This window comes from Sinohyriopsis cumingii, chromosome 9 (assembly GCF_028554795.1).
Source record: "Sinohyriopsis cumingii isolate HCF-2022 chromosome 9, ASM2855479v2, whole genome shotgun sequence".
In the NCBI taxonomy this organism is placed as follows: Eukaryota; Metazoa; Mollusca; class Bivalvia; order Unionida; family Unionidae; genus Sinohyriopsis; species Sinohyriopsis cumingii.
The window spans coordinates 61,993,315-62,005,729 of record NC_142969.1 but is presented as its reverse complement, the minus strand read 5'-3'; positions in this window follow the sequence as shown (position 1 = coordinate 62,005,729).

Genomic DNA, 12,415 nt, shown 5'->3' with positions numbered 1-12,415 from the left:
AGATCCTCCATTAAGCGATCCATGTATTATATGTGTAATAATGTATGTAGAGATCCTCCATTAAGCGATCCATGTATTTATACGTGTCAAAATGTATGTAGAGATCCTCCATTAAGCGATCCATGTATTATACGTGTCAAAATGTATGTAGAGATCCTCCATTAAGCGATCCATGTATTATACGTGTAATAATGTATGTATAGATCCTCCATTAAGCGATCCATGTATTATTATACGTGGCAGAATGTATGTATAGATCCTCCATTAAGCGATCCATGTATTATACGTGTAATAATGTATGTAGAGATCCTCCATTAAGCGATCCATGTATTATTATTCGTGTCAAAATGTATGTAGAGATCCTCCATTAAGCGATCCATGTATTATTATTCGTGTCAAAATGTATGTAGAGATCCTCCATTAAGCGATCCATGTATTATACGTGACAAAATGTATGTATGGTACGTATCAAAATGTATGTAGAGATCCTCCATTAAGCGAATAATGGGTCATACGTGTCAACATGTAATCTAAGAGCCTCGATTAAGCGATTAATGGGTCATACGTGTCAATATGTATACAGAGAGAATACATATTGCATTTCATGGATCATAATTGTCAACATGCATGCAGACAGCCTCTCTATAATGTGTCATGGTTTATACTTATATATATATATATATATATATATATATATATATATATATATATATATATATATATATATATATATATATATATATATATTACATATAGTGATCCTGATGATTTCTAACACTAAAGCTTTAGTTATTGGTTCTCATTTCTCCTTAATCTATACTCTATACACAAGACGTGTTCAAAATTGGAAGAGAGTATAGATTAAGGAGAAAGGAGGGCCAATAACTACACGCTATTGCCCTCCTTGTCCGTCTTTTCCTCCATTTTCTGTTTTATAACTTTTGTCTCATATCCTCAAAGATTCTTTCCAAGCTTCTTAACCCCATCGATCTGTTGTTTTCTTTGAAACTTCTTGAGCATATTTAACCTCCTTATGTCTAATTCTGTGAAACTCGATACGTTGAATTGAATGAAAATCCTGCTTCCATTTTAACCTGTGCTTTACTCACTTTTTAATTAGTTTCAAAGACTGTTGTCCGCTATAATATTTCATTTCGTACGATGGAATACTTTAATGTCTGATAGATTATTTATATTATTCACTCATGTACTTCACCTGTAGAATTATTATAGTTAGGGTTCATATTACGTGTTTCGTACAATTCTTAAAAATGTTTTTACTCTGTTTTTAAATTTTGTTGGTACCTTGTAAATTCTTGTCTAATCTTTAACCTGTACATTTTATTACATCACATCCATCCATAATTTCGTTTGTCGAGTTCATCACATCCAGCCATCATTTCGTTTGTCGAGTTCATCACATCCAGCCATCATTTCGTTTGTCGAGTTCATCACATCCAGCCATCATTTCGTTTGTCGAGTTCATCACATCCAGCCATTATTTCGTTTGTCGAGTTCATCACATCCAGCCATCATTTCGTTTGTCGAGTTCATCACATCCAGCTATAATTTCGTTTGTTGAGTTCATCACATCCAGCCATCATTTCGTTTGTCGAGTTCATCACATCCAGCCATCATTTCGTTTGTCGAGTTCATCACATCCAGCCATTATTTCGTTTGTCGAGTTCATCACATCCAGCCATAATTTCGTTTGTCGAGTTCATCACATCCAGCCATCATTTCGTTTGTCGAGTTCATCACATGCATCCATCATTTCGTTTGTCGAGTTCATCACATCCAGCCATCATTTCGTTTGTTGAGTTCATCACATCCAGCCATCATTTTGTTTGTCGAGTTCATCACATCCAGCCATAATTTCGTTTGTTGAGTTCATCACATCCAGCCATTATTTCGTTTGTCGAGTTCATCACATCCAGCCATTATTTCGTTTGTCGAGTTCATCACATCCAGCCATTATTTCGTTTGTCGAGTTCATCACATCCATCCATCATTTCGTTTGTCGAGTTCATCACATCCATCCATCATTTCGTTTCTCGAGTTCATCACATCCAGCCATCATTTTGTTTGTTGAGTTCATCACATCCAGCCATTATTTCGTTTGTCGAGTTCATCACATCCAGCCATAATTTCGTTTGTCGAGTTCATCACATCCAGCCATCATTTCGTTTGTCGAGTTCATCACATCCAGCCATTATTTTGTTTGTCGAGTTCATCACATCCAGCCATTATTTCGTTTGTCGAGTTCATCACATCCAGCCATCATTTCCTTTGTTGAGTTCATCACATCCAGCCATCATTTCGTTTGTCGAGTTCATCACATCCATCCATCATTTCGTTTGTCGAGTTCATCACATCCAGCCATCATTTCGTTTGTTGAGTTCATCACATCCAGCCATCATTTCGTTTGTCGAGTTCATCACATCCAGCTATAATTTCGTTTGTCGAGTTCATCACATCCAGCCATCATTTCGTTTGTTGAGTTCATCACATCCAGCCATCATTTCGTTTGTCGAGTTCATCACATCCAGCCATCATTTCGTTTGTCGAGTTCATCACATCCAGCCATCATTTCGTTTGTCGAGTTCATCACATCCAGCCATCATTTCGTTTGTCGAGTTCATCACATCCATCCATCATTTCGTTTGTCGAGTTCATCACATCCAGCCATCATTTCGTTTGTCGAGTTCATCACATGCATCCATCATTTCGTTTGTCGAGTTCATCACATCCAGCCATCATTTCGTTTGTTGAGTTCATCACATCCAGCCATCATTTTGTTTGTCGAGTTCATCACATCCAGCCATAATTTCGTTTGTTGAGTTCATCACATCCAGCCATTATTTCGTTTGTCGAGTTCATCACATCCAGCCATTATTTCGTTTGTCGAGTTCATCACATCCAGCCATTATTTCGTTTGTCGAGTTCATCACATCCATCCATCATTTCGTTTGTTGAGTTCATCACATCCATCCATCATTTCGTTTCTCGAGTTCATCACATCCAGCCATCATTTTGTTTGTTGAGTTCATCACATCCAGCCATTATTTCGTTTGTCGAGTTCATCACATCCAGCCATCATTTCGTTTGTCGAGTTCATCACATCCAGCCATCATTTCGTTTGTCGAGTTCATCACATCCAGCCATTATTTTGTTTGTCGAGTTCATCACATCCAGCCATTATTTCGTTTGTCGAGTTCATCACATCCAGCCATCATTTCATTTGTTGAGTTCATCACATCCAGCCATCATTTCGTTTGTCGAGTTCATCACATCCATCCATCATTTCGTTTGTCGAGTTCATCACATCCAGCCATAATTTCGTTTGTTGAGTTCATCACATCCAGCCATTATTTCGTTTGTCGAGTTCATCACATCCATCCATCATTTCGTTTGTCGAGTTCATCACATCCAGCCATCATTTCGTTTATCGAGTTCATCACATCCAGCCATCATTTCGTTTGTTGAGTTCGTCACATCCAGCCACCATTTCGTTTGTCGAGTTCATCAAGATATTTAAATCAACAATACTTTTGTTATCACATTGCAGTTTTTACGTCCGAGATACAACACTGTATCCATGGCCATTTTGCACTAACAATTATTATGTTAGACAGCCTTCAATATCTGTATCAAATTTCAGGGTAGGAGTAGTATAACGTGCGCTTTATTAACTGAATAAAAGTTACATTACGGTAGCTACTGTGTATATACTTTTATATTAATTTATTAGACTCTGTTTGTGACAGTTATTACTTATGTTTTCCTACTAAATAGCTGATTATACATAAGCAATGACAGTACTGCCTTGATAATTCTAGTGACAAGTGAAATTCAACAATGAGTGTGGAAGGAAAGTATCCACGTAATTTAGAAGAATTTATTGCATTAAGAGCAGCAAAGATTTTACGAGCAATTACAACAAGTAAAACAATAAAGAGAAACAAGATGAAACAAATATCAAACAGTCTGAGATAACAAAAAATCATTAGGTGAAGCAGACAAGACAGTGAATAATTTGATTCCAAACGAATTTAAACGTTTTAATACGAAAATATATTGCTTGCAAAGAAAGGATTGATGAAGTTTTAATTTAACGTAAATCAAATGTTTGTCTTTGATGAAAAACATGAAAGAAAGAAACGGCTGTTAGAGATTTAGAAAAGAATCAGTTAATAAGGAATGAAAGCATGAAATGGGAGAGAGTATGGTTTTAAAATCAATCTTATAGTATACCCTATATTTGCATAACTTACTTCCAGTATTTAAAATTGGTTGTGGCAATGTCTAAAGAAGTTGAAAATAAATTAAACACAAAGTAACAATTTCATCAATTAATTATATGAATTACGTATCATAAATAATGGCTGCACCTTTGACATGATCTGACAATGTTACGGGATTTCGTGAATAAATGAATGAATGAATGGAATTATGAATACACTATGTCACGCATCACTCAATACCATTTTCATGCTATGTACTTCTATACCCAATTTCCGACTTGAAATTGGAACACCCTACATACTAAGATTCGAAAAGATGTTACATCTGAGTTGTGCCCATATTAGATTTTGCGAGGTTGACAAAGAATTACTTGCTGAATAGCGGGTTGTCACCAGGTATGATTCTGTCATAAGTACTCTTTTTAAGTGTCGTATATACCTTGCTGACGTAATGCCTACGTCTGTACTGTTGTTATTAATTGTACCATTTACGAACGTTTCGGCAACATCATCAAACAGCTTTCATCTATCAATGAAGCGGCAATTGATCGACTGCTCCAAGTGGAAATCAACACATTACTTGCTGATCATTCACAGCTGACTGAACCTGTGAAAGTACTTGTCATGATGTCAAATGGCAAAGCATCGGCAGCAGAAGTCTGAAAAGAAACTGTCTGAATTCTTTCAATCACTGTGTACTCAGAGAAATATACCATAGGAGTACAAAGATACATCAATCATCCACTATTATAAGCGGTAAGGCAACATACAATCCTGTGAAAACCATCGGGCATCGCCTTGCTGTCAATAGCAGGAAGACTTCTTGCCAGAATTATACTGAATCGCCTTGTGTATCACCTCGATCTAGGGCTCCTCCCAGAAAGTCAATGTGGCTTCAGGAAAGGACGAGAAGCCACAGACATGGTGTTTGCAGCTCGCCAACTCCAAGAGAAATACAAGTAACAGAACTCTACTCTATATACAGCATGCGTTGAACTGACAAAATCCTTTGACGCATTCATCCGTTGAGGCCTTTGGAAGCTCATGACGAACTTTTGATGCCCAGAGAAATTCATTGCGATGGTTTCGGCAATTCCATGATGGCATGCTGGTTAATGTCTTGGACGACGGCGAGTCACCTGAACCATTCCCAATCACCAATGGAGTCAAACATGTCTGCGTGTTGGACCCAGCCATGTTCAGTATGATGTTCTCCTCCATGCTTAATGATGCCTTCCGTGATTAAGACACTGGGATCGACATCAGATACCGGACTGACGGCAAGCTGTTCAATCCGAGAAGACTGCAGGCAAAGACAAAACCACAGGAAGTGACTGTTCTTGATATCCACTTTGTTGACGACTGTTCCCAGACAACGAAATCTGAGCCTGACATGCAATATAGTATAGACTATTACTCTTCAGCTTGTGACAATTTCGGTCTCACAGTTAGTACCAAGAAGACAGCAGTGATGTACTAAACTGCACCAGGAAAGCCTTATGCACAGCCTACCATCACATAAAAAAGTCCAAACCCTCGAGGCAGTGTACAAGTTCGCCTCTCTCGGTAGCACACTCTCACGTGAAGTCCACATGGATGATGAAACCGATTGCAGAATTTTTAAAGCAAGCGTGTCCTTTGGAAGACTAAGTGCAAATGTGTGAGAGGGCAGAGGTATCCGTCTATAAACAAAACTTAAGATCTACAAAGCCAATGTTATGCGACCCTGCCTTACGCTTACGAAACTTGGACGGCATATAGACAGCATGCAAACAAGTTGAACCATTTAAACATGTGCTGCCTGAGGAAACTGATGAGGATACGATGGCACGACAGAGTTCCAAACCCTGAGGTTCCCACACAAACAGGCTTTCCAAGCATCCACACTCTTCGGATAAAATCACGGTTAAGATGGGTAGGCAATGTCACCAGGTGGTCAGAAGAGCTTGTACCAAAGAAGATCCTCTACAGTGAAATGATGGAGGGAAAGCGATCTCCGGGTGGCAAGACGAAATGCTTCAAAGATGCACTAAAGTAATTCTTGAAGTTCATATTGTTATCTTGTAATGAAAACATGTATTATAAAAGTGGTCGATTTGTACTTTGTGTATTGTGTTCTTATGTTCTAGTAGCAATAGTGTCAGGTACACTTTGTTTATGTTTAACACACACACACACACACACACACACACACACACACATGATCGATCCCTACTATAATAAAACCACCTAATTCAAACAGAATGAAACATAACCTGGTGTTATAGCATGATGGATCGTGAAAGAGCTACCATGTAATTCGGACCCCTTAAATCTGAATGTCGAACTTAGTATCGATGCTATTTTTCCAGTTGTTATTAAATTTTATCCTTTGGTTCAGATTTCTGGATGCCAAAATATTTCAAATTTTGATAATGTTCGTAACTCGTTAAACTTAGATTATAAAAATGTCCAGTGAAGATTTGTCTCATGTGCAAAGTACGGCGATTTCTTTTCTTAACTTATAGATAACTCACATAAGCTTTGCGCCTCAGATGGGTTGTTAAAATATAATTCTTTTTTATGTCTGTCTCAAAGTAATGAAAGGTTACAGTTAATAATTTCATAGTTCATCAGGTATGATACTTGTTCGAGGCTTTGTTTGCTCAGTATTTGTCTCGTGCTGTTCTTTCACCGAATTCATCAACTAAAACGTTAAAATATTAAAATATACCATTTTCTACAATCCTTTAGAGAAAAAGATAGACCTACAAACAAACAACCATATAAACATACAGACAGAGGAGGCTTATATCAAGACTATCAGACAAGCAAACAGAACCCAACAGAGATAATAGAGACAGACATATACACAGTCATATGTGGACATACAGAAAGACGAGCAATTTAGACGATAATAGGTTACGGAGACTCGATAAAATGTACAGAGTGTAGTGAAAAGCCATGTGGATGGGAACGTCCACTGCAAGAAGAATAACAATTCAGGATTTCGTCCAAGATATGTCCTTAAGAGAATAGGGAATTATGTAAGATACAGTGAAAATAGCATCTGGCGATTCGAACGTATTCTCATATGTGTGGGTCATATATACGCGAATTATGCTCCACAATACAGAAGTACTGTTTTATAGAATGAAGTAAAGTTATACAATATCGAGACGTATCTTGCTGACATATACTTTTGACATATACATATCAAGAAATAATTCAGTGAAATGATGCCGTAAACTGAAAATGTTACCTTTGCTTTGAGACAGGTAAATGGTGATACCTGCGGTCGTAAAAGTAGTATCGCGCCAGTAACACCAGTAGCAAAATTTAAAAAAAAAAAACCTAGTCATGGTAATAGTAGTATTAGTAGTATTATTATCAGCATAATCGCCATCATGATCACTAATATCATATTATTCCGTTTCTGTCACATTGTCAAAGTAAAATGTAAATTAAAAACGACCACCTTTACCAATGAACATTTATGTTAATGCTCCCTTACTTCCGTACCAGATGCATATGTTTCAGGTGCAGGTATTGTGGTACACTTATACCACTACCACTAATGCACTCTCACTACCACTACTGCGTTATCACTGATGATGCAACAAGCGCTACTTCAGTTATGACACTGCTATCACGACGATGAAGACAACAACGAAAATAACAACGATGACGAAACTCTAAGTGAAATAACACCATCGCGTATGCTTCACTACATGCAAAGGAAGTCCAAAATGTTCAAATATATTTAAAACAATTATTGATTTAATGGCATACGAAACGTAATCTTCCTATTCTCGCTAATACGCCTTCCAAAACATCATTTGTTCACGTTCAATGTTTATTTGTCATTTTTTGAAATTCTGCTAACATGATTGTCACGAAACTTTTAACTCCAAAATGGTTCAAATATTACAAATGAAAACATGAAAGTATCATTTGGTAGTCTATATCTGCATATATCATGTACACCAAATTTCTTTTGGCGGCATCAAAATTTCTTACGTAATCGTGCTAACAAACTTAGTGGGATGGACACATGGACGGTCAGACAGTGATGTGATGTGATGTGATGTGATTTTGATTTTTTACGTAGCTTTAACAATTTTTCAGTCATATCGCTACAATGTCTGCAGTGTGGCAGTTTATAGTGATGTCTAACACTGGGGCATCATGATGCAGATATGTAGCATGATGTCCGACCCAGTTACATTATCCTTACACCAGGCCGACCACTCCTAACACTAACCTCTTAATGCTGAACGCCAAGCGAGGCAGCGGTCAGACAGACGAGACCAAATAAATATACATCCTCTGCGAGAAGGTGCGGAATAAAAAAAATTTAAAAAAAAGACAAATAATGTACCTAAATTTTTAGGTCACTGGCGACTATCACTTAAAATCTATGATAAACTGATTTGTTTAACTCGTATTAAGCCCTGTTTCCAATTAAATCGACGAAGATCAATGAAATATAATACTAATTTGATAATGACAAAATTTAAATTATGGACACCTTGCATGAATTAATGTGGGCTCTCATGAAAGAATATTAATAAAATTAATTGGACTTTAACATTGCATCCTTTCCTCTAGAAACTAACTATACAATTTCTACTACACTTTCAACGCAGATTACATATACACTTTGTCCATAATATTTCTTCAAAGTTTTCTACTTTTGAAAAGCGTTGTTTCTTTCGTAGAACTGTGTTTGTTGAAGAAAACATTTTCACGGATGATTTATAATAACATAATACATATGGAGATTCAACAGAATGCTTATTGAAAACTGTCTTCACCATTACAGAGAAATTTTAACAATAAATAATTGTGTGCTGATTTAAAGCAGATACTTCATATGCAAATATAAACGTATACTTGATCATTTCTAGTATATCTAACTGTTTCAAAGATATTTTCATGACAAAAGTTAGATCGAATACAATTTGTGTGGTTGTGACCTGTGTCTCACATTGAAAATCGTTTTGATAATTTTATGAAGATTTGCACTGTCATACATATTTGCGTATTAATTTTGTCAGAATATATCAGGTTGCCAGATAATGTTCCACCCTATCAAGAACAAAATAAATATAATGAATTTTATGTTGTCCCATTTCAGATAAGATTTAAAATTTTGAATGGATGGGTTACTAATTATTTCAACTGGCAACGTGTTCTACAGATTAATTGTGAAAGGCAGAACTGATTTTTGATAAAGTATCGTTGGGCACAAGGGAGGTCGAATGGTATTCGATGATCGAGTGGTGTGGGTATTGTTGTTAACAACAAGAGATTGAATTATATCGTGTAAATTTGCTTGGATCAAAGCCATAATAGATGTTAAACAACTTTATTAATTTATGCTTATATAGAGTCAATGATTCAGGCTATCCCACCCAACTTCCTCATATGGCCCGAGTCGCACTCTTGGTAGTACAAGCTACTATTCTTATATCCCCCAAATTTATTTTATCCAGTGACTCTTGTTCGTACATATTATAATTATCCCAGCATAATCAAACTGAAAGTTTAAGAGACATATATTATTTTCAAGGACAAGTAATCCAAAAAATATTTCAAAGTATTCTAAATATCAACTTTTTCTCAAGCCTTATGTGGGAATACTTGTTGAATATCTTTGATGGACATCTGCAGTTTAGAATGGTCATTTGAATTTTGATTTCGTGTTATGAGAATTGACTCTGTTTTGTCGGGGTTAAAGGTCACTACCCAAAGACAGGACCAGTCCTGTAAATTTTAATGTCCGAGTTTAGTATTTGGCCAAGCTCGTTTCGATTATGTATAGTGTAGCATCATCAGCGAATAGTCCTATGGATGACTGTATGTCATTTATGATATCATGTCTATATACCAGAAATAATAATGTCCAAGTTTCGATCCTTGAGGGGCTCTAGCATTTATTGGTTTAAAATCCTAGAGTCAGGAATTCAGGACAAGTCTTTGTTTTCCTAATGACAAGTCATGTACTACCTACGACAGTAAAGTACCTCAGACGCCGGTCTTCTTAAGTTTAATAAGTAACCTAGAATGCCAAACACGATCAAGCGCTCTGCTTATGTAAAACAAATGTTCTAACTTCCTTTCCTTGGTATCAAACTAAACAAATTGTATCAAAAATATATAATAATTGAATTGTTTCAGAGTCACCGGGAATAAAACTGATAGAAATTAAGTAATGCGGAATCATGTAATCATGCAAATATCTGTAGAGACATTTCTCAAAACACCTTGGACAAAATACAAAAGAGTGATATTGGGTGATAGTTTGAGACATTTGTTTTGCAACTTTTTTTTGTATATTGGAACCCTAATTTCCAAGAATCAATAAACCTTGACGTATTAAGAGAAAAGTTGAATATCCGACACTGCGGATAGTTAATCGAACATGCAATGCTTTTAAATACCTTAGGATGCAATGGGTCTGGACCACACCCTTGGATTGACTTAAACCAATAATAACGCTGTATACATCACCCTCGCTGATGTTAATGTCATATTATCAAGATGTTTTCTAGACTGTTCGCACACAAAATAGCTATATGTGTCAGCTTCCGCTCCATTATCTGTTAAATTAGGCACGTTTATAATCAATGAATCAAAGTTTCTTCGTGGACTTTCCCTGGATGCCTTTCACAAGTGTCCACTACTCCTTCAATTTTGCAGCCAACCGCTGATTTTGGAAATATTTAGATTCACTTATCTCACTAATAATTTTATTTCTTTTTTGACGATATAACAACCAGTGTTCGATTGTAAAGCCGCTTGGTTTGTCTGGTGAGTTTTTAAATTTCATTGTGCATCCAGGGTGGGTCTTTAGTACGTAGAGTTACCGTTTCCTTTTTGTGTCAGTTTTACTTAATGCATTCCAAATTAGACTTGTGAATGCAGTAACGTTATATCATTAATGACGTTATTTTCAAATATTTCATTCGATAAAAAAAAAAAATTCCAGAAGCGAATTCAGCATTAGGTGGTCTGTATAACACTAAACTATAGGATTCACAATTTTTGGTGATCTGTAAGGCCCTGCAACAGATAATTTACAATTTTAGTGGTTGATATAGCCATACAACAGCTGATTCACTATTTGGTCGTCTGTATAGCCCTCCAGTTAGTAATTTCTTCCGATTTAAAGATATTTATACAAAAATACATTGAAGCTCCGGCAAATCAAGATTAGATAGTAGAATTACAGTAATGTTTCTTTTGACGAATATAGTTGTCCGACCTCCTAGTGTTTTTCTAGTCTTACGGAATGGATCAGGAAAACTTAACAACGAGATTTCATTGTTCGATGTGAATTGATTAAGCCAAGTTTCAGTAAAACATAAAACTGCATAGTATTTGCATGAATTAAGTCAATTGAAGATTTCAGACTCAGAATATTTAGATTGTTGATGTAATACATAGAATCTGGCCCAGGGTTAGGTTCAAAGTCTACCATAACTAAATGGAATCATTCATAACCAGTACATAAGAATAACATAAGATATAATTATTGCCTGCGACGAAAAATAGACCACTGGTTGACTCAAGAAGCAATTAAGCTTATATAACTAAATTAGACTAACATAATTATATCTCTGTTTAGAGAACATGAAGTAGCTATCACCATGGAGAATTATTAAATTAATCAGTAGCAACAGACCAATGCATGCATATTTTCCAATGTACAAATACATAAGCTGTGTGTTAGTACTACGTTAGATCAGTCATGTAAGTGAGCACGTAAAAACCATTGATGACTATTTTCAAAGGTATGCATTCTCCTTTGATCTATTCTTTGGCCGTTCCATGAAAGTCAAATCTGCCTAATAGTATAAAAGGGCTATTCTGTATTCTTAAACACTTTTACAAATTCTCTTGCATCTCATACTAAACTATCACTCCCAGAGTGTCAAATAAAGGCCGTTCCGTGATGAAAAAAGACAATTTAGACTGTATGAAACCACCGATTTCTTCCGACGCTAATCCGATTAGTGCTATCACACGATAGATTTCTAACTGGAAATGTTGAACAATTGCCTCGGTCTGGCATCAGGTGAACGGTCTAATACCAATACAGAGTCATGGAAACTAGAATACATGACCATGTAAAATTAATATCACCCAGAGGGATGATGGTTTAGGAAAATATCCGTATTCAATAC